Source organism: Hyaena hyaena, unplaced genomic scaffold, assembly GCF_003009895.1.
Source record: "Hyaena hyaena isolate Hyena2069 unplaced genomic scaffold, ASM300989v1 scaffold_459, whole genome shotgun sequence".
NCBI classification, from domain to species: Eukaryota; Metazoa; Chordata; class Mammalia; order Carnivora; family Hyaenidae; genus Hyaena; species Hyaena hyaena.
Window position 1 is genome coordinate 360263 of NW_024081093.1, and position 23180 is coordinate 383442.

The following is a 23180-nucleotide window of genomic DNA, read 5'->3' on the forward strand; positions in this document are numbered from 1 at the left end:
CGCTTCAGATCCTCAGTTATCTCCACCCTGGCCTCTGCCCTTCCCCCATGCTCTCTCTGTCTCAAAAATAAACATTTAAAAATGTAAAATAGTGGGGGTTTTGCTCCAGTGATCCCATCTTCAACACATCCCGAATGGCAGCTTTCCTGAAGACTCTAGATGGAAACAGAATGTCACGGATCCTGAGTCCCAGCCCCCCTTCTCCATTTCCTTTTCCAAATCCCTCACTTCTATCCCTTTACCTCGAGCCGGACACAATAGGAGACACTCTCAAATGTAATAATTTGGATGGATGCAATTTTTTTTTTTTTTTAAGGAAAGGAATCTCCTTAAGAGAGTAGTGTCGGGTAGACCTCTGAAAGATCTAGGAAAAGTTGCTGGTAAAATGAGGCAGGACCCATTTTTTAAAAAATTTATTTCTGAGACAGAGACAGGGAGACAGCATGAGCAGGAGAGGGTCAGAGAGAGAGGGAGACACAGAATTGGAAACAGGCTACAGGCTCTGAGCTGTTAGCACAGAGCCCAACGCGGGGCTCGAACTCAAGAACCGTGAGATCATGACCTGAGCTGCAGTCGATTACTTAACCGACTGAGTCAACCAGGTGCCCCGAGGCAAGACCCATTTCTTCTTTTTTTTTTTAATGTTTTATTTATTTCTAGGAGAGAGAGAGAGAGAGAGACAGCGTGAGCAGGGGAGGGTCAGAGAGAGAGGGAGTCACAGACTGAAACGGGCTCCAGGCTCTGAGCCGGCAGTCAGCACAGAGCCCGACGCGGGGCTTGAACCCACGAACTGCGAGATCATGACCTAAGCGAAAGTCGGACGCTTAACCGACTAAGCCACCCAGGCGCCCCGGCAAGACCCATTTATGAGGGAAGCACAGGAAAGTACTAGAACAAATCATCACCGCATCTTTAGCGCCCCACTGCCTTCAGTCTCTTCCACTGAGTGAGGTGAGCTTGGAGGGACCCAAACCTCCTGATGGTGACCACACTTGTTTGCAGGCAGCTGGCCACTGGGGCAGCCCTTCTGGAATGTTCACGGCCAGTTCTACATAGGAGGTCACTGGACCCACATACATGGCTGATGGGATTGTAAAACGGTACAAACACTTCCCAGTTCTACGTTAAGTGGGACCCAGCAATGCCACTCGCGGGTACACATCTGAGAGAACCGAAGCCCTGTCCACATGCAGACTTGCAGACTTGCACGTGAGTGTTCATAGCCCCGTTATCCCTTCATAACAGCCAGAAAGTGGGGACGAGCCAAACATGCCTCAAACAAAATGTACATTCTCACAGGGGGATATTATTCAGCCACAGAAGAGGATGAAGTGCGGATACATGTTACCTGCATGAGCCTTGAAGATGGAGAAGCCAACTAGACATGAGTCCACCTGCATGAAATAGCCAAAGTGGGCAAATAAATTGGAGACAGCAGATTTCTAGCTGCATGCTGGGAGGTTGGGGGCGATTGGCAGTGGTTGCTATGAAGTTTTTTTAAAGACACTTTTTAAAAAGGTTATTTTTTGTCTTGTTTCGTCTTAAGGTTTCATTTCTTTTTGAGAGGGTGCGAGTAGGAGAGGGTTCGGGTCAAGGGACAGAGGATCTGAAGTGGCTTCCACGCCCAATAGCAGGAAGCTCAAACCCAGGAGCCCCAAGATCACAACCTGAGCGGAAGTCAGACAACTGACTGAGCCACCCAGCACCCCTTAAAGCTTTTATTGTTAAGTGATCTTTACACCCAACATGGGGCACGAACCCGGGATCCCAAGATGAAAAGTTACGTGCTCTACCGAATGAGCCAGCCAAGGGCCCCTGTAAAACATTTTTTAAATGCGTGGAAGGTACAGAGATTGCCTGTATCCCCACTCCCTCTCCTCCTGCCCACACCCACCCCCCCTTATACATAGCCTTCCTGCATTATCAACAACCTCCTGGGGTTTCTGTTGGGGATGAAAGGAATATTCTGGAATTAGATAATCATGATGAAGTAGGTGACTTTTATGATACATAAATCTTATGAAAAGGCACAGGCAACAAGTAGTCAATACATCTGACTACATTGAAAGCTCTGCTATGTGAAGGGTTCAGGTCGCCTTTTCTGGCCTCCTTGTGTTGAAAGGTCTGTGTGGATAGTTCTGTCCCGCAGGCTGTGAGCAGGGGACACAGTGCCACTTGCTAGCGGAAGTATTTCCTGCAGGGCTCTGGCCCCTTTCCCACGGCCACAGGCAATATTGTACTGAAAGGCAGCCAGAACCTGGGAGGGAGGCCCACCCAGGGCAGGTCACCAGCCAACCAGGATGTACTTATGATCAAAGTGTGTAGTTATCTTTTAAAAATTGTTTAATGTGGGGCGCCTGGGTGGCTTAGTCGGTTAAGCGTCCGACTTTCGCTTAGGTCATGATCTCGTGGTTCGTGGGTTCGAGCCCCGCGTCGGGCTCTGTGCTGACTGCCAGCTCAGAGCCTGGAGCCTATTTCAGAGTCTGTGTCTCCCTCTCTCTCTGACCCTCCCCTGCTCACGCTGTCTCTCTCTCTCCTAGAAATAAATAAAAATATTAAAAAAAAAATGGTTTAATGTTTATTTCTTTTTGAGAGTGCAAACGGGACAGAGGCAGAGAAAGGGAGACACAGAATCCGAAGCAGGCTCCAGGCTCTGAGCTGTCAGCACAGAGCCCTTCACGGGGCTCAAACCCACGAACCTGAGCAAGTGGTGGACCCTCTGCAGGAGAGGCAGAACATCTCCACCTCCAGGTCCACCGCAGACAAGGCCTCCAGATCCTCCCCGCCGCCCTCCCCAGGCATGTTTTCCCCTCGGGATCCCTTAGCTGGAGCTCCTCCCACCTTCCCCTGTCTCCCTCTGGCCTGTCTCTCACCTCTCACTGCGCCTCTCACTGAGGCCATGGCACCAGACTCCCAACCTTCAGCCGGCCCCGCTCCCTCGCCACCACCCATCAGGAGTTCCTTACAGCAGGGCTCATGGGCTCTGAGGGAGGGAGAGGGCCCTGGAGCGGAGCTCAGTGGCTTGGCTTTGGGGGGTGGGTGATGAGAGCATTTTACCACGCCCACCTTGTTCACTGCGCATCCCTAGCGCCCTGACCAGTGCCTGGCTCATGGAGGCACTCGAGAAAACTGTGTTCTAGAGCACACGATGCATAGAGTGAAGCGATGGCAGAGGAGACCAAATACATAATTAGTTGGAACTGATCTTGCCTACAACATCCTAAACACCTTCCATAGATCTGTTCGTTCACTTCCAACCACGTGATTGAGTGCTGACTTCATGCTAGACCCTATGGGCCCTGTGAATAGGGCAGTGAGTGACCCCAAAGGGGGAGGAGGGGGAAACAAAACAAAACAAATAAATCAATAAATAAGCTAACTTAGGCTGGTGATAAAAGCTAATAAAAATTGAAAAAGAAAACACAGGAAACTGCAACCCGTGTTTGGATATCTGACCACTGAATGAGCTCGTGAATGAACAGCATGGCCGCTGGAGCCTGTGGCTGAGCGCATGGCAGCGGGAGCGTCTGTGACAGGCAGAAGGAAGCCGCTCAGGGAGGCCAGCTGGCGGGAGAGAGGAGATGGGTGCGGTTTAACCACACGTTGAGTCGGTGGCGACAGACCCTGCAGAACTGGCCAATATGCAACAACGAACATGGAGGCTCCTAGTCACGGACACAGACACACGCACATCCAGCACATGGAGAGTAAAAGTGCTCAGAGCAGAAGAGAAAGGAACCCAGGCGAGGAGGGCGTGGCTCTTCAAAACCAAAGGGCGCTGCGTGGCCTGTGTCCCCACGGGCCACACCAGTGCATGCTGGGCCACACCCCGGCCATTCCCGTGGCTCCAACACCATCTCCTCCTCTTGGTCGGCCTCACTTTAGGAAAAAAGTGTTACGGAGGGAGATCGCTTCAGTTTACGGTGTGGTTTTGTGGAGGGGGTAGCACCACCACGCGCTGCTGGGACCCCGCCAGAGCCTGTTTCCCGGGGCTCCCGCTGGACTTGACTGAGAACCTGGACGAGCCGCGGCCTGCTCAGCCCCCCTTGCACGAGGTGCCGGCGACGGTGTGTTCTGGGTGTATCCCTCACCCTTTCCCTCCTCACTCCCATGACAAACCCGAACCTTGTGGGCACATTCCTGAACTGAGCTCCCAAACCTGATGAGAGGATCTCAGCCCAGCCCAGAGGCCGCGTCTCCCCCTGTTCTCACACTCGTCCCGGGCCGGCCCCTCATCTGAGCCAGTGACTCACCCGGCAGAAGGTGGTCCATGTGGCTGTTGAAATCGCATGCGGTGGAGTTTCTCCCTGACCAGGACACGGTGCCAGAAATGAAAATTTTCAGATTCAGGGAAATCTGCAAATAGAACTCGGGACGTTACACATGATGGCCTCTTTAAAGTGTGCTGGCAACGCTCGACTGTAAAAGTTGCCAAGATGAGCCTCAATCACTAAAATCAAAGTTGACGTCTTCTGAATGAAACACAAGGAAATCACCCCACCCAGGAAAACCAAGTTGTTGTGAGGCCACCTGTCCTGGCAGGCCCCAAAAGGGCTTGGCTGAACAGAAAGTACGTTCTCATCACAGAGCCACCAGGCTGAAATGTGAGAACACCCCGCAGCCAAAACGATGCGTCTGTATGACTCTGGACTAAGCAGGTCACGTTCGCATTTCTCAGTGTCGCCGGAAGTATCTGTTCCCAAACCCAGCTCCAAACTCCATACGTCTTCCTCTTCACCAAAGGGTCGCCTTCTCAATCTCCTCATTTCTTCCAGAATCGCCTTCGTTCTCGTATGAGCCGAGGCACAGAGACTCAAGAGTAAATGGAAATCAGAACCCTGCTTTCAAAAAAGTAAAACACAGACTTGCTGGGGGGAAAAAAAGATCAACACTGGAAATGGTGAATTAATTGGGAAGACTAATTGGTTTTAAATGGTCCTAGATGGTGCCGAAGCAAAACTAGCCACCTCCTGAACATGAAGAACTAGAAAGAATGAGCCAACACACTTGCAGGTGGGAACATGGCTCCCGCTCATACAAGGAACTGCTATAGGTCAGGCAGAGAGTTAGTCTGCAGACGGACTTGGCCTATGTCCCTCCTCACGCTGAACGCCTACAGCATTTGTGGAAAGAGTACTAGGAAAGAATAAAGAATGCCCATCGCTATCAAAATGCCAGCAGCATTTTTCACAGAACCAGAACAAACAATTCCAAAATCTGTATGAAACTACAGCAAACCCCAAAGAGCCCAAACAACCTTGAAAAGGAAAAACCAGAAGGGAGGTATCCCAATTCCAGATTTCAGGTTATACTACAAAGCTGTAGTGATCCAAACAGTATGGTACTGGCACAAAATGAGACACACAGATCAACAGAACAGAATAGAGAGCCCAGAAAGAAACAATTATATGGTCAACTAATCTTCAACAGAGATGGCAAGATTAGGCCATTGGAAAAAGACAGTCTCTTCAACAAAGGGTGGTGGACAGCAAAATGCAAAAGAATGAAACTGAACCACTTTATTATACCTTATACAAACATAAACTCAAAATGGATTAAGGACCTAAGTATGATATCTCAAAGCACAAAAATCCTAGGAGGGGGCACAGGCAGTAATTTTTCTGATATCAGCTGTAGCAACATTTTTCTAGATATATCTCCCGAGGCAAGGGAAGCAAAGGCAATATTGAACTATTGGGACTATGCTTCTGCACAGCAGAGGAAGCAGTCAACAAAACTAAAAGACAACCTATTAAATGGGAGAAGGTATTTGCAAATGCTATATCTGATTAAGAGTTAGTATCTAGGGGTGCCTGGATGGATCAGTCGGTTAAGTGTCTGACTTTGGCTCAGGTCAAGATCTCACAGTTTGTGACTTCGAGCCCCATGTCAGGCTCTGTGCTGACAGCTTGGAGCCTGGAGCCGGCTTCGGATTCTGTCTCCTTCTGTCTCTCTCTGCCCCTCCCCTCCCTGCTCTCTCACTCTCAAAAAATAAATAATAAACATTAAAAATAATTTTAGTATCCAAAATATTTTTTTAAGAGATTTTATTTTTTTTTTAATGTTTTATTTATTTCTAGGAGAGAGAGAGAGACAGCGTGAGCAGGGGAGGGTCAGAGAGAGAGGGAGTCACAGACTGAAACAGGCTCCAGGCTCTGAGCTGGCAGTCAGCACAGAGCCCGACGCGGGGCTCGAACCCACGAACCGCGAGATCATGACCTAAGTGAAAGTCGGACGCTTAACCGACTAAGCCACCCAGGTGCCCCCAAAATATTTAAAGAACTTATAAAACTCAACATCAAAAACCCCCCAAATAATCCAATTTAAAAATGGGCAGAAGACATGAATAGGCATTTCTCCAAAGAAGATATCCAGATGGCCAACAGACACATGAGAAAATGCTCAACATCACTCATCAGGAAATGCAGATCAAAACCACAATGAGATATCACTTCACACCTGTCAGAATGGCTAAAATCAAAAACACAAGAAACAACAAGTGTTGGTAAGGATGTGGAGAAAAAGGAATCCTTGTGCACTGTTGGTGGGAATGCAAACTGGTCCAGCCACTGTGGAAAACAATATGGAGGTTCGTCAAAAAATTAAAAATAGAACTACCATATGATCCAGTAATCGTACTACTGGGTATTTACCCAAAGAATACAAAAACACTAATTTGAAAGGATACATGTACCCCTGTGTTTATAGCAGCGTTATTTACAATAGCCAAATTATGGAAGCAGCCCAAATGTCCCTAGAATAATGATTGGATAAAAGAAATGTGATATAGGGTGTGTGGCTGGCTCAGACAGTGGAGGATGTGACTCTTGATTTCAGGGTCATGAGTTTGAACTCCATGTTTGGTGTAGAGAGTACTTAAGTAATAAATAAAAATGTAAAAAAAAAGAGGTGGTATATACATATAATGGAATGTTAGCCATAAAAAAGAATGAATCTTGCCATTTGCAATAACTCGGATAGATCTAGAGAGTATAATGCTAAGCAAAATAATTAGAGAAAGACAAATACCATATGATTTCATTCATATGTGGAATTTAACAAACAAAATAAAGGAAAAAAAAAGAGAAAGAGAAACCAAGAACCAGACACTTAACTATAGAGAACAAACTGATGGTTACCAGAGGGGACTGAGGGGGATGGGTGAACCAGGTGATGAGGATTATTAAAGAGTACACTTACCATGACGAGCTCTGAGTAGATTGTACACCCGCAACTGATATAACATTGTACATTAACTATACCGGAATTAAAAAAAAAAAGATATAGAAGGTCCATAATGAGAAAATGAAACCCATAAATTTATATACAAAAAGACAACAGTGTATTTTTTTTTATAGGAGGCATAACCACAGAGGAGGAGGTCCCTTTGTGGAAATGGCCCAGAGGCTGCCTGGGGAGGATGGAAATTCAGTGAACACAGGAATTAAGCTTGAAGAAAGATAATCTTATTTGACGGCCCTTTACATAAAATCAAGAAAAATAACATACTTTTTTTTTTTTTTTTTTTTTTTTTTGAGAAAGAGTGAGCTGGGGAGGGGCAGAGGGAGAAGAAGAGAGAGAATCTTAAGTATGTTCCACGCCCAGGCAGAGCCCAACACAGGGCTCGACCTTGAGATCATGACCTGAGCCAAAATCAAAAGTGGATGCTTAACTGATTGAGCCAGCCAGTGGCCCTGACATACTTTTAAAATGACTTCATTTTAAATAAAGAACTTTGAAGGGTGCCTGGCTGGCTCCCTCGGTAGAGCATGTGGCTCTCACAGTTGTGAGTTCAGGCTCCATGCTGGGTGTAGGGATTACTTAAAAAGAAAATCTTTTTAAAAAGGTTGACTTTTTACAATTAATGATGTGGCATTTTGTGCATTTTAGCGGGGGGGGTGTCAAATGGCCTATGTTAGAGACTGAGGCAATGACGACAGACCACTTTTCTGAGCTGCACAGGCCAAACCCAAGGCCATCCCATAGCTGGACACTGTGATCTCTACTTCAGCCCACTGGGGCCCTGGCGTCTCACCTGTGTTGTTCTTGTATTTATTTTGGCCAGTGTGTTATAAAGGGAAGAAACTTTAACATTTTTTTCTTTCCTTATTTTCTATGTCAGATTTTACTGATGTTTGGTGATCAGTGTGCAAATACCATAAATAATTTGTATATGGGGGCACCTGGGTGGCTCAGACGGTTAAGCATCTGACTTCAGCTCAGGTCATGATCTCAAGGTCCATGAGTTCAAGCCCCGTGTCGGGATCTGTGCTGACAGCTCAGAGCCTGGACCTGCTTTGGATTCTGTGTCTCCCTCTCTCTGTCCCTCCCCTGCTCACCTTCTGTCTCTCTCTCAGATCTCTCTCTCTCAAAAAATAAAAATTAAAAAAAATAAAAATAATTTGTATATGACTCTTAAGCATGGACTTCTAATGTCATGTTAATACAATTTTTCTCTAAAGCATTATTCTAACTACCTTCCAATTAAAACTTGGAGGCAATTTTCCCCCCAAAATGAAAATCTCAAGTCCTAGTACATTAAAATATTGGTCAGTTTTGGGTCTTTTGTGGAGAATTTCAGAATTTGATGACATAGCCCATAAGAAAGTTAATAGGGAAAATGAGATTGTCTGGTATCAAAGAGAATGTCACAGGTTCACAACTCCTATGGGTAAAGCCAAGACCAAATAAACAGTTTTTAAAAAAAGTTTTTTAACGTTTATTCATTTTTGGAAGGTCTTTGCCAAAAAGAAAAAGACTATTTGCCAATTTGTTGTTTTTTTTTTCTCCCACCACATTCAGCTGCTCAGACTCAGGTGACAGATAAGTAGAGTTAAATTGACTAGGGCTGGGGTTCTCCCAAGTAAGAGGACTTAGGAGCAGAGAGGATAAGGAGTTGATGATTACTGAAGTGAATTCCAGTGAGGAGGTCACTGCATTGTAACGAGGTGGAAGGGAGGCAAAAAAGCAAGGAGGGTTACGGGCAGCGGGGGTGGTGAACTGCTCTCTCCTCCCGCCATCCAACAGCCCGAAAGGAAAGAAGGGTTAAGGAAAGAAGGTGGCCCTCGCCCCTGCTGTTGTGAAGAAGCAGGAGGCCAAGAAAGTGGTCAGTCCCCTGTTTAAGAAAAGGGCCAAGAATTATAGCATCAGACAGGACATCCAGCCCAAAAGGGACCTCACCCTTTTGTCAGATGGCTCTGCTACATCCAGGTGCAGCAGCAAAGGGCTATTCTCTATAAACGTCTAAAAGTGCCTCCAATGACTAACTATTCACCCAGGCAGCTACCCGACTGCTTCAGCTGGCCCACAGATACAGACCAGAAACGACACAAGAGAAGATGCAGAGATTGGTGGCCCGGGCCAAGAAGAAAGCTACCAGCAAAGGGGATGTCCCCACTAAGAAGCTGCCTGTCCTTTGAGCTGGAGTGAATACTGTCACCACCACAGTGGAAAACAACAAGGCTCAGCTGGTAGTCATTGCACACGATGTGGATTCCACTGAACTGGCTGTTCTACCTGCCCTGTGTTGTAAGATGGGGGCTCCCTACTGCATCATCAAGGGGAAAGGGTTTGGGAATGTTTGGCTTTTTTTCCAAGGTTGAGCTGCCCTCCATAACCCAGTGGCCCTGCTGAGATGTCTAGCCCTGTTCTGTCATTTCAGAGACCAGAGGGCTCAGGGCCCAGAGGGAAACTGCCAGAGAACTTGTTCCCTTCTGAGTCTGGGATAAAGTCTGAGGGGGTCTTCTTGCTCAGCTCCACCTGCTGAAGGACCCTCCTTCCTGCCGAAACCCTCCTGGTCAGGGGACCTCACCCCTATTTTCTTCACGCTACAAAACAGTTTCCAGGAGCGTCTTCTTTCTGGATCCAGTTCTGCCAATGCCACCTTGAGCTGCCCCAAATCCGGAAGTGCCGACTCCCAAAGGAGCCTTTAGGTAACATTAGGTGCCATCAACCCCCCTTCCACTCCTCAGCCCCTGACCTTCTCTCATTCTTCAGGTTAGGGACGTGAGAAGAAGCTGTGTTAGGCTTATCTGCCTCTTTACTTATAGTTTCATTTGTCCAACGACTCTAACGAAGGCTTTTCCATCTTCCTTCCCTTCTGCCGACGAGGAAACTGATCGCAGAGAGGGTCATTCCCTTCCCCGAGGTCACACAGCACGGTGGCTGTGGAGCCTGGCTGTGAATGAAGCTTAACCTCGGCCTCCAAAGCCCTTGCAAGTCGTTTCTGGGCAACCCTGCCTCCGCTTCTTGGCTGTGTGACAAACTCCTAGTCTGACGGGAGAGGGCCCAAGGCAGGGCAGTCTCAACGCAGGTGACTAAGCTCAGGTGCTCCCAGGCTGGCACTGCGTTGGCCTTTGAATGAAGAACTGAGGCAACTGGGAAAGAAAGCAAGAGGGCATTTATGGCGGAAGGAACTGTGAGTTCAGGCTGGGCATTTCCGGGGTTCTGGGCGCTGAGCTCGGACAGGGCACAAGGGTGAGACCTGTGGAGGCCCCCGTGGCTCTGGCCCCAAGACTTGCTTCCTTTTCTTGGCCTTCACCGGCCGCCAGGCCTGCGCCCTTCACAGGCCACCCCCACGCGGCTCCCGCGGCAGGTGGAAGGACGGCCCGCGCGCCCCAGACGCGGTTTCAGAGCTCACGTGGCTCTGATTGGGCGGCGAGACTCGCGCCTCCAGGCCAGCCACTCAGACGCGGCCGTCAGTTCCCCGTTGCCTCTGATTGGCTGTGCTAAGCACGTGCTCAGACGCTCTCCGGCTTGAGACCTGAGGGCGGAGCGGCGGTTAACCGCCCACCGCCGCCATGTTCTTTTTCAGGCTCTCTGGGTCCTGACACGCAGCTGGGCTGGGGAGCGGCGGGTGACCCAGGATTCGGGGAAGGGGAGGCGCTGGTCGCTGGGCCGCGGCTCCCACCTGCCTTGAAGCACTGGAAGGCGGGAGAACTCTCCTGCTGGGGGCCCGCTGCCGAGTGACCTGGCCTCATCTCTCCCCGGGGCCCCCAATCTGCCCCAGGACATAGAAATCCCATGACCCATGATCCTGAGCCGCCCCCCCCACCCCCCTCCACAGTGAGTCTCTAACGGTAGCTGGCGGTGGGCTGGGGGTGGGGTGGGGACGTGGCTGTTGGGGCCCAGGTTTCAGTTGGCGCCGAAGGTTTACGGAGGGGGCTGGGAGGATTAAGAGCATTAATCGGCCGCTGATTCCCTTTGCAGTGATTGGGTTTGCCCTTTGATGAATCCTTTCACTTTTTTTTTTTTTAATGTTTATTTTTGAGAGCAAGAGAGCAAGGGGTGTTGCAGAGAGAGATGGAGACTGAGAATCCCAAGCAGGCCCTGCACTCACAGCTCAAAGCTCCATGTGGGGCTCGAACTCAATGACCCTGAGGTCATGACCTGAACCCAAGTCGGCCAACCGACTGAGCCACCCAGGCGCCCCGCTTTGGCCTCGTCTTGGGTTCACACTGATGCCTTTGTTCATAATTAGAAAATAATGCATATTTAGTTCTTCAGAGTCTGAGAAAGGCTGTGTTAGCCGCTGTATGGTCCCTTGGGTGCAGAGAGAAATTGGCTGGTGTCTCCTGTCCTCCCTGGACTGGAAGAATTGTTAGGATTCGGCTCCAGGAAGAGGCTGTGGCAGCATTCTCGGAAGACAAGGACAGACACACTTTCGAGGTAGAAGAAAGCCAGCAGGAGCTCCAAAGACAACCAGGAGAGAGGAGTTGACCCCTTCGTGGCATATTTGTAAGGGCGCTGAGCCCTCTTCGCCATATCTCATGTGAGGAAGAGGAGCTCAGAGCACCGGCCGCATCGCTCGCAGCTCTGTGATGTCGCCTGCTGCTGACACGTTTGTATCTCAGGGTCCCTGTCATCATACGGAAGACGATGGAACCACCCACGTCGCAGAGCTGCTGTGAGGACAGGAGCAGACAGCAGACGCGTGCTCGGTGGAGCATTCACCACCAAGTAAACGCTCAGCAGGTCGTCTGCTAGAACTGTTGTCATCCGCGCGCTCACCTCTGCGAGAGAGAACAAGATTGTTTAGATTATGGCTTTTCACTTTTGAAAAGGAGACTGACGGCCAGTGATAACGTCAGCCTCACCCTCACCGTTCTTATGTTCTGCCACACGGAGCTTTCTACCCGCTCCAAACAAGCGTCTGTCCTTCCTCCACTCCTTGCCTCTGTACCTCGGGCAAGTCTGCAGTGTCTGCACTCTTCATCCAGCGAACCTGGCTAGCAAATAGCTACTGGTGTTGAAGACTCTGTTCATTCCAACAAACAGCTCCTTTTCTTTGCTTACTATTTTTTAAAAATTTTGTTTATTTTTGAGAGAAAAGCACAGAAAGCAAGCAGGGAAGGGCAGAGAGAGGGGGAGGGACACAGAATCCAAAGCAGGCTCCAGGCTCCGAGTTGTCAGCACAGAGCCTGATGTGCAGCTCGAACTCACAGACCATGAGATCATGACCTGAGCCGAAGTTGGACTCTTAACCAACTGAGCCACGCAGGTGCCCCCAAACAGCTCCTCACTGTACACTTTTTAGAGAGAGAATAGTTAAAATTTATTATTATTTAACTTAGTAGTGTTACAAAAATACTGGGTTCCTTGAAAGAATCTTCGAGCCCCTTAGAGATCCTAGGACCACACTTTGAGAATCACCACACTGTATATATATATACACACAATTGTATATATTGTATATATTTTTGACTCAACCCAATATTTTAGTTTTCATATATGACTTTCAGTTTTTTTTTTTAATGTTTATTTTGAGAGAGAGAACACAAGCAGGGAGGGACAGAGAGAATATCCCAAGCAGGCTCCATGCTCAGTACTCAGTGCAGAGCCCAGTGTGGGGCTTAATCTCACAATTGTGAGATGACGACCTGAGCCAAAATCAACCAGTTGAGCTACCCAGGTGCTCTTCCATTGATTTTATTTATTTTTTAGTTTTATTTTTTAAATTTATTTTTGAGAGCGAGAGCGTGAGCAGGGGAGAGGTGGGGGTGGGGGACAGAGGATCCCATACAGGGTCTGCACTGACAGCAGAGAGCCTGATGTGGGGCTTGAACTCAGGAACCATGAGATCATGATCTGAGCCTAAGTCAGACACTCAGCTGACTGAGCCACCCAGGTGCCCCCAATTTCTTTTAGATGAGTATATTATGTTTTTACCTTTTTAATTCTGAACTCAGTGATGACAAGACTGTACATACGTATAATCAATTAGGCTGTGTGGCCCTTAAATAAGTGCTGAAATGAAGCATTACGTTTTAGCTTGGGGGCAAGAACGGTAACGATGTAACAGCTGGGGTAATGCCTTTATCATAAAACTAAGTATGTGAGTTTTTCTAGGTTTTAGCTTACAGTAAGATTTTCTCCCCAGATATTCCAGGCTCAGTCATAATAAATCATGCCTGCTGAGCCATACGCTGTGTGAGCTTGACTTTGTTGTGATTTTCTCGAGCACTCTCCTATGTCAGAATTTTGAAACTTAACTCTCAATTTCCTGAGAAGGAATATATTTTCTTTTTTTTTTTTTAAATGTTTTATTTCTAGGAGAGAGAGAGACACAGCGTGAGCAGGGGAGGGTCAGAGAGAGAGGGAGTCACAGACTCTGAAACAGGCTCCAGGCTCTGAGCTGGCAGTCAGCACAGAGCCCGACGCTGGGCTCGAACCCACGAACCGCGAGATCATGACCCAAGCGAAAGTCGGACGCTTAACCGACTAAGCCACCCAGGCACCCCGAGAAGGAATATATTTTCATATGTCAATTTCCCACATATCTGGGAATGATAATATCCTTTGGATCATCCAAATTCATTTTGACCTTCTGAATCTAAATGTTAGGTATACAATAAGGTTGAACTGAAGACTGGCTACATTACTTCACAGCACCTGACCCGTGGGAAGCTCTAGGATGCAGATGAAGATGTGACTGAGTTTGGAGTGACAGCCAACTCTGGAGGCAATAGAAACACCAAACTCTTAGAGGAGCTGAAAGAAGCATTTCAAAACATATTAGGTGGGTGGGTTTTAGCAGTATAACTCTAAATATTCTTTTACTTGCAAAATTAGTTGATGAACAGATGTTGCTCATGAATAAATTATGTTACGCTCGGAGCCGGAAATACATTTCTTTGTTTCATGGCTCTAAAATCAGTTTTGTATGTTAAAATATGTTCAGTGTAGCGTGACTGACGCTTTTGACCAGCCAGTCCCACTTCTCAATTATATGCAGGAGCGATCCTTTTCCAGGGCTCAGTTATTGATTACAACACCTTCATTTTCTCCTTAAATAAATCAAGGTATTCAAATACATCTTAGAACTGTTAAGGATGTGTGCTTGTCTCATAAAGTAAAATGAGTCCAGTTTCAAAAAGGTATGAAGGAGCAGGGCTTTTGTGATCAACACATACTCCTGGACCACGGACAGCTCTTCCTGGGTTTGCTTATTGTTAGTTCAGGCCATTGTAGGTGTATTGCTCATGGGATAACTTTTTTTTACAAATAGTTTATTGTCAAGTTGGTTTCCATATAACACCCAGTGCTCATCCCCACAAGTGCCCTCCTCCATGCCCATCTCCCCTCTCCCCCGCCCCCCACACACACCCATCAGTCCTCAGTTTGGTATCGTCATTCAAGAGTCTCTCATGGTTTGCCTCTCTCCCTCTCCCCCACCATTTACCCCCTTCTTCTCCCCCGCTGTCCTCCGTTAAGTTCCTCCTAATCCTCCTATACATGCAAACATATGGTATTTGTCCTTCTCTGCCTGACTTATTTCGCTCAGCATAACACCCTCAAGGTCCATCCATGTTGCTACACATGGCCAGATTTCATTCTTTCTCATTGCCATGTAGTATTCCATGGTATAGATAAACCACATCTTCTTGATCCATTCATCTGTTGATGGACACTTAGGCTCTTTACATGTTTTAGCTATTGTGGAGAGTGCTGCTATGAACATTGGGGTACACGTGCTCCTATGCCTCAGCACTTCTGTATCCCTTGGGTAAATGCCTAGCAGTGCTATTGCTGGGTCATAGGGGAGTTCTAGTGTTAATTATTTTTTAATGTTTTATTTCTAGGAGAGAGAGACAGCATGAGCAGGGGAGGGTCAGAGAGAGAGGGAGTCACAGACTCTGAAACAGGCTCCAGGCTCTGAGCTGGCTGTCAGCACAGAGCCCGATCCGGGGCTCGAACCCACGAACCGTGAGATCATGACCTAAGTGAAAGTCGGACGCTTAACCGACTAAGCCACCCAGGCGCCCTTCTAGTGTTAATTTTTTGAGGAACCTCCACACTGTTTTCCAGAGGGGCTGCACCGGTTTACATTCCCATCAATAGTGTAGGAGGGTGCCCATTTCTCCACATCCTCGCCAGCATCTAGAGTCCTCTGATTTGCTCATTTTAGCCACTCTGACTGGTGTGAGGTGGTATCTCAGTGTGGTTTTGATTTGTATTTCCCTGATGAGGAGGGATGCTGAGTATCGTTTCATGTGTCTGTTGGCCATCTGGATGTCCTCTTTGGAGAAGTGTCTGTTCCTATCTTCTGCCCATTTCTTCACTGGGTTGTTTTTCGGGTGTGGAGTTTGGTGAGTTCCTTATAGATTTTGGATATTAACCCTTTATCTCATATGTCATTTGAAACTATCTTTTCGCTCATGGGATAATTTTTGTCCCCAAAACTATGCATTTAGGCACACACGCACATAAGTGCATGTCTAACACACATGCAGACACACACAAACATTTTTTGCTTGACAATATCTTCACTATCATTTTTATTTATTAAAATTTAAATATTTCCAGGGGCACCTGGGTGGCTCAGCCGGTTAAGCTTTCAACTGGCTTAGGTCATGATCTCACGGTTCATGGGTTCGAGTCCTACTTTGGGCTCTGTGCTGACAGTTCAAAGCCTGGAGCCTGCTTCAAATTCTGTCTCCCTCTCTCTGCCCCTCCCCAGCTTGTGCTCTGTCTCCGTCTCTCTCAAAAATAAACATCAAAAAAATTTAAATATTTTCAGAAAAGAGCAAAATTTAATATTTTCTACATAACTTTTTTTAAGATTTTCATTTTTTTAAGTTATCCAGTCCATCCAGTGTGGGGACTGAACTTGCAAACCCATGATCAAGAGCCCTATGCTCTACTGACTGAACCACCTAGGCACCTCTCTACATACTGTTTTGAACAATCTTTTTTTTTTTAATTTTTAATGTTTTATTTATTTCTAGGGGAGAGAGAGAGAGAGAGAGAGAGAGACAGCGTGAGCAGGGGAGGGTCAGAGAGAGAGGGAGTCACAGACTCCGAAACAGGCTCCAGGCTCTGAGCTGGCAGTCAGCACCGAGCCCGACGCGGGGCTCGAACCCACGAACCGCGAGATCATGACCTAAGCTAAAGTCGGACGCTTAACTGACTAAGCCACCCAGGTGCCCCTCTACATACTGTTTTGAAGTACCATTGATCAAGTATGAAAAGTGGTTTTTAAATTTATTTATTTTGAGAGAGAGAGGTGGGGAGGGGCAGAGAGAGAGAGAGAGAGACAGAGAATCCCAAGTAGGCTTAGTACTGTCAGCAGAGCCCCACTCAGGGCTCGAACCCATGAACCATGAGATGAACCTGAGCTGAAGTCAAGAGTCAGATGCTTAACCAACTGAGCCACCCAGGAGCCCCTGGAAAATGTTTTGTGATTAAAAATCCATTTTGTTTTATGTTAGGTAGCACTTCTTTATCTTGGAATGTTCTCAAATGTCCTGGCACAGGAGAACTACGGTGGCAACGTGGATTTAAGGTGAATGCTCAACCATTCCTAGTTCATCAGCTTAGGTCACATTGTTGGGACCCTAGACTTAAGCCCTGCTTTGTCACCTCTGATAAGTCACCCATTTTCGTTTCTCACCACCTTGTCTTCCCAAACAACTTTCATGCCTATATGAACGGTGGTTCGTCGAGTGTTCCTCAGTTTACTTAGCCGTTCCCATATTGTGCAATTGCATTGTCACCATTCTTTCAATCTGACACATAAATTAACCAGCGATCACCCTTACACTTAAGGGTTTTGTGTTGTTTTCTTAGGAAGAACAAATTTTACCAGATTATTTCTCGATACAATATGTGTTCATTCTGTATCATACTGTAATGTGTTCATTCAGCAAATAATTTCATCTATTTTCCATGTATGACATTGTAGTAGATGCTGGATATGGCGAGGTATGTACTAGCTAACAGAGAAACAAAGACCCTGGCGCTCATGGGCTTTAACTTCTAATGTTTGAGACAAAAAAGAAATACCATAGAATATTCAGTCTTTTAAGTAGTGATAACTACTTTTGAATTGAGACACTTTTTTAAAATATTTACTTTTTAATTTTTAAAAATCTTTACTTATTTTGAGAGAGAGAGAGTACTAGTCATGGAGGTGCAGAGAGAGAGGGAGGGAGAGAGAAAGAGAGAAAGGGAGAGAAGTGGAGCTGACCACAAGCTCACTCCATGCAGACTCCAACCCATGAACCATGAGATTATGACCTGAGCTGAAGTCAGATGCTTAATCGGTTGAGCCACTGAGGCGCCCTGAATTGAGACACTTTTATTCTTTATATTATTTTTTTATTTGAAAAATTATATTCTAGGGGCACCTGGGTGGCTCAGTCGGTTAAACATCCGACTCCTGATTTTCAGCTCAGGTCATGATCTCATGGTTTGTGAGTTCGAGCTCCACATTGGGCTCTGGGCTGACTGTGCAGAGCCTGCTTGGGATTCTCTCTCTCCCTCCATCTCTGCCCCTCCCCTGCTTGGTCTCTCTCTCTCAAAAATAAAAAAATAAAAAAAATTATATTCTGTCCTTTTAGAGTTTTCCCTTAAACTTTAAACAACAAGGTTAACTCATAAAGTTTTAATGTAAGACTTTTAAAATGTGGAACACTTTGGGGCGCCTGGGTGGCTCAGTTGGTTGGGCTTCCAACTTTGGCTCAGGTCATGATCTCCCCGTTTGTGGGTTCGAGCCCCGCGTCCGGCTCTGTGCTGACAGCTCAGAGCCTTGAGCCTGTGTCTCCCTCTCTCTCTGCCCCTCCCTGGCTTACATTCTGTCTCTCTCTTCCTCTCAAAAATAAATAAATTTAAAAAAAAAATGTGGAACACTTTAGGGGCACCTAGGAGGCTCAGTCAGTTGAGCACCCAACTCTTGATTTCGACTCAGATCATAATCTCATGGTTCGTGGGTCCAAGTCCCATGGCGGGCTTTTTACTGATGGTGAGGAGCCTGCTTGGGATTCTCTCTCCCCCTCTCTCTCCCTCTGCCTCTCCCCTGCTCTCATGTTCTCTCAAAATAAACATTAAAAAAATGTGGAACACTTTAGTTTTGATCATTCTCTCGTTTATTATTTATTTATTTTTATTTATTTTTTCAAACCAAAATTCTCACATATTTATTACTGAGCCAACCTACTGGTGCAGGAGCATAGTAATGGAGGCAAGTCATTTCCCGATAAAATATGTCTGCTGCTCAGGTAGTGGTGACGTTTACAGAATGATAGGACACGAGCCCGTGACCTTCATGCAGCACGAACATGGGCGCTGTCTCACGTGAGGTCCCTCATCCCCAGCCGGGCTCTTCGCCAATGCCTCTTCTTGGAATTGTACCCGATTCTACTCCCAGTTTTCATCTGAATCCCCTGGGGAATGGGACAAATCTGTTTTTGTTTCTTGGCCAGGAATGGCTCGATCCTGAAAGTCTTGTGAGAAGACGTGGTGAGGAGCAGGCACCTGCACACACCAAGATGGCGGAAAAAAGGAGAGAGCTCCTGGGTTTTGGGGCTTTTTTGTTTTTAATTTTTAATTAATTAATTAATTAATTATTAAAAGAATTTTTAAAAATGTTTATTTTTGAGAGAGAGACAGAGTATGAGCAGGAAGGGGCAGAGAGAGAGGGAGACACAGAATCTGAAACAGGCTCCAGGCTCTGAGCTGTCAGCACAGAAGCTGACGCAGGGCTCGAACCCACGAACCCCTAGATCATGACCATGAGCTGAAGTCGGATGCTTAACTGACTAAGCCACCCAGGCACCCCTGCTTTTAATTTTTTTAAATGTTTATATTTAGAGAGAGAGAGAGAGGGTGAGTGGGGGAGGTACACAGAGAGAGGGAGACCCAGAATCTGAAGCAGGCTCCAAGCACTGAGCCGTCAGCACAGAGCCCAATGTGGGGCTCGAACTCACGATCATGACCACAAGAACGGGACCACAAAATCACGATCTGGGCCAAAGTCGGACACTCAACTCAGGCGCCCTGAGAGAGCTCCTGTTTTATATTTTATTATTGAACAATATTTTAATTCTATCTCATTTCCTTACCTTCCAAAATTATACAGGAGAGAGAGAGAGAGAGACAGCATGAGCAGGGGAGGGTCAGAGAGAGAGGGAGACACAGAATCTGAAGCAGGCTCCAGGCTCTGAGCTGTCAGCACAGAGCCCGACGCCGGAGTCGAACTCACGAACCGTGAGATCTGACTTCAGCTCAGGTCATTAAAAAAATAATAAAAACTGAGTAATTTTATTTTTTTCATACAGTTTGGTTAGGCTAACTTCATAAAATGATTTTAGGAGCATTTTTATTTTTGTAATTATGGCAGGGGGAGGGGAGGAAGACACATCAGAGTATAATTATATGTACCTTGACTGTTTGTAGAATTTGCCTGTAAAATTCTGTCTTGAAGTTTTTTAACTTTGTTTTTGTGCTAAAGCATTTAAAGTGCTGACTCAATTTAAAACAATTATGTCAGATTTTGTATTTATTTTATTTAAAAAAATTTTTTAAATTTATTTCTAGGAGAGAGAGAGAGAGACAGCGTGAGCAGGGGAGGGTCAGAGAGAGAGGGAGTCACAGACTGAAACAGGCTCCAGGCTCTGAGCCGGCAGTCAGCACAGAGCCCGATGCGGGGCTCGAACCCATGAACCGCGAGATCATGACCCAAGCGAAAGTCGGAGGCTTAACCGGCTAAGCCACCCAGGCGGCCAGATTTTGTATTTATTTTTGAGCCAATTTTGGTGAGTAAGTTTCTAGGAATTTATGCATTTTATCTAAGTTTTCAAATTCATAATATCTTTCATAATGTTTCTTGTCCTTCTAATCACTGCTCTGTATTTATATCTCCCTTGATATTCCAAGATTGTTTCCTTTTTTTCCTTTACCTTTCTTCCTAGAGGTTTGTCAGTTTTGTTTATGTTTTCAAACACTGGATTGACTTTATTTTACTTCCAAATGTTGTTTAATTTCTGCCTTTTTATTTATTGTTTATTTCCTCAATACCATGTTTGAGTTTATTCTGCAATTCATATTTCTACTGTTTCTTTTTCCATTTGGACAGTTCTCCTTACTTTTCATCCTTTCTCATCTTTTGGTACGAACACTTAAGGACTGAGTTAGCCTCTCAGGATGGCTTCAGCTGCCCACCACAATTCTGGATAAGTGATATTTTATTATTGTTCAGTTACAAGCGTTTTCTATTTTCCATTATGATATATGCCAGGTTACATGACAGTGGGTTTTCTAATAGTCGAATGTGCAGGGATTTTCAATTATCTCGTTAAAGGTCACTTTGCAATTTGATGGTTTGCAGTTTCCTCTCCTCATCAAAGTCTCGTCCGTGTATCCAGACCTCCCCTGTAAGTTAGCTTGTTTTAAGTGCTGTCCTGATCCAGTTTTGAGGCCCCGGCTGGGCGCCAGCCAGTCCCCCTTTGTGAGCAGGCACCTCCTTTTCAGCGCCTCTGTTCTGGGGCCCCTGTTCACCGGTCCTCATCGCCCGGACACCAGGTGCCAGACCACTCGGCACGGCCTAGGACCCCAGATTATCCACATTACCCAATCGACAGAGAACCCATGAAAACGAAGTGACTCACTCTGCTTGTCAAACATAAGCTGTCCCCTAGCGCCCCAGCTTGTTACTGTCCCCGGGTGCACCGCCCTGGGTGGCCCTGCGGGGCAGCCTTCCCGCATTTTAAACTTAAGTAGCGGGCCTGGGGGCGCCTGGGTGGCTTAGTCGGTTAAGCGTCCGACTTTCGCTTAGGTCATGATCTCGCGGTTCGTGGGTTCGAGCCTCGCGTCGGGCTCTGTGCTGACTGCCAGCTCAGAGCCTGGAGCCTGCTTCAGATTCTGTCTCTCTCTCTCTCTCTGACCCTCCCCTGCTCACACTGTCTCTCTCTCTCCTAGAAATAAAATAAAACATTAAAAAAAAAAAAAAGTAGCGGGCCTGACGCCAGATCTTGGATGCTTTACTACCGCTGACTGCAGCTGGGCGCCGTGGAGCCCCGCCTGAAGGCCTTGCGTGGCGTCCGGGGCCCGAGAAGCCGGTTCCTGCGGGCGGGCGGGCGAGGCTCTGTACACCAGGGGGCGCTGCAGGCCTGCGCTGCCGCTTTCCTTCTCGCTGAAGCCCGCGCTGGGCGGACAGCGCCTTGCCCGGCGGGAGGGAGCGCCCGGCGCGGATTCGGTGGGTCCGCGGCTCTCTGATCTGATCCGGGTGCAGACACTCAGCGTCCCGGAGGGCGCCGGGAGCGTCGGTGTCAGCCATGCCGGCGTCCCCGGCCGCGCCGCCCTCAGCTGTCCCCTCTCTGGGTTCCTGTTTCCCCATCTGTGAAATAGGCACTACTGAAAATGCGATCCTTTTGGGGGGCGGGGGTATCGCTTCGTTCTGAAACGCTTACTGGAGGGACACCTCCGTAGCGTTTCTCCAGGACGGTGGTGTGATTACTTTGCGAACCTGAAGACTGACTTTCCCCAGGGCAACAGCGTTTGCAGCTTGCACACCCGAAACCGCCCGTCGCCGCGGGCCTCCGAGGCCAAGCCCTACAGCTCCTGGGTTCCCGGCGATGGCGCCGGGCACCGTGCCACACTCAGCCGGCTCAGGAGACAAAGCTGTTACTGTGCGTTTTTTAAAAATGTGTATTTATTCTTTGAGAGAGAGACCAAGAGAGAGCAGAGGGAGGCAGAGAGAGACACAGAACCCGAAACAGGCTCCAGGCTCTGAGCTGTCAGCACAGAGCCCGACGCGGGGCTCGAACCCACGAACCGTGAGGTCACGGCCTGAGCTGAAGTCTGATGCTCAACCAGCCGAGCCACCCAGGTGCCCCTGTTACGGTGTGTTTTCTCTGTCCTGCTAATTTTCACCACTGGTGCTCTGGTTGGTACCTATCTATACCAGGAACCGTGCTAAGTGCCTTGCAAACGTTAGCTCACGAATCCTCTGCAACCCTCATGCAGTATCAGCCCTTTCTACAGATGGGGAGGTTGAGGTCCACATGGCTGTTAAGCAGAGGCACTGGGACCCAAACCCAGACTGAGCAGGGCTCGGAGCAAGTGCTCTCCAGCAACACGGAGCCGCTTCCCTGGCTCAGAGCTGGGATGCTTACCTCGTGGCCAGGTTCTGTCACGGGAGCGTCAGCCGGCTCTCAAGGGAGCATCTCCAGACCCTTGATGGCCATGATCACGTGCGATCGGTTGGGCCTCTAGACATCATCCTAACGCTCCTCGCCGGGGCCAGTCCCCGGAGGCAAGGTGCTCAGAGGGGCTTGCCCAGGGCTGTCACACACAATGTTCGCACTGCACCCCCGGCTCTCTAACTTGCCTCCTGAGGCCTGTGATTTCAAGAGAGAAGCTTCCTCAGGCCCCGCATGTTGGTTTTGCTTTGCTTGGCTCAAGTCCGTGAAAGGGAATCTGTACTGAGGCCCCAGGGCCTTGGGACTTGGACGGGCGGCCGCCCTGCTGGCAGAGGGACGGGGGGAGGTGCGGGTCGTTGGCTGGCCACGCAGGGCGCGGCTGGGACAGCGCGGGGGACGCGGGCCAACAGGACCCCTGTGGCGGATCGCCTGGTCGCAGCTGTTGTTCCGGGCCAGCAGGGTCGGGGAGGCTCGGCCAAGTGCAAGGGGGACCCCCCGCCGGACACACGGGAGTCGAGGGGCGCGGTCATCCTCCAGCCCTTCGCTTGCAAAAACCGGAAGCTGCTCCGCACACAGGATGCGCTCCTTGTCTGGGACCTTGGCTTTTGCGTCCTCAGCGGCACGAGCGGGCTCGACCTTGAGGGTGGCGGTGGGCCCACCGGGGTCTTCACAGATCCGTGTCTCTGCAAGGGCCCGCCAGCCGACCGCTGAAGGGACGGAGGGTGGCCGGACCCAAACTATGCTTAGTCCACACGTTACCCT

At 48.1% G+C, this 23180-nt stretch overlaps 1 pseudogene; it reads left to right on the forward strand.

Moving 5' to 3' along the window:
• Window positions 1–8944: 8944 nt before the first annotated feature.
• LOC120246267 lies at window positions 8945–10918 on the forward strand (annotated as a pseudogene).
• Window positions 10919–23180: the final 12262 nt, after the last annotated feature.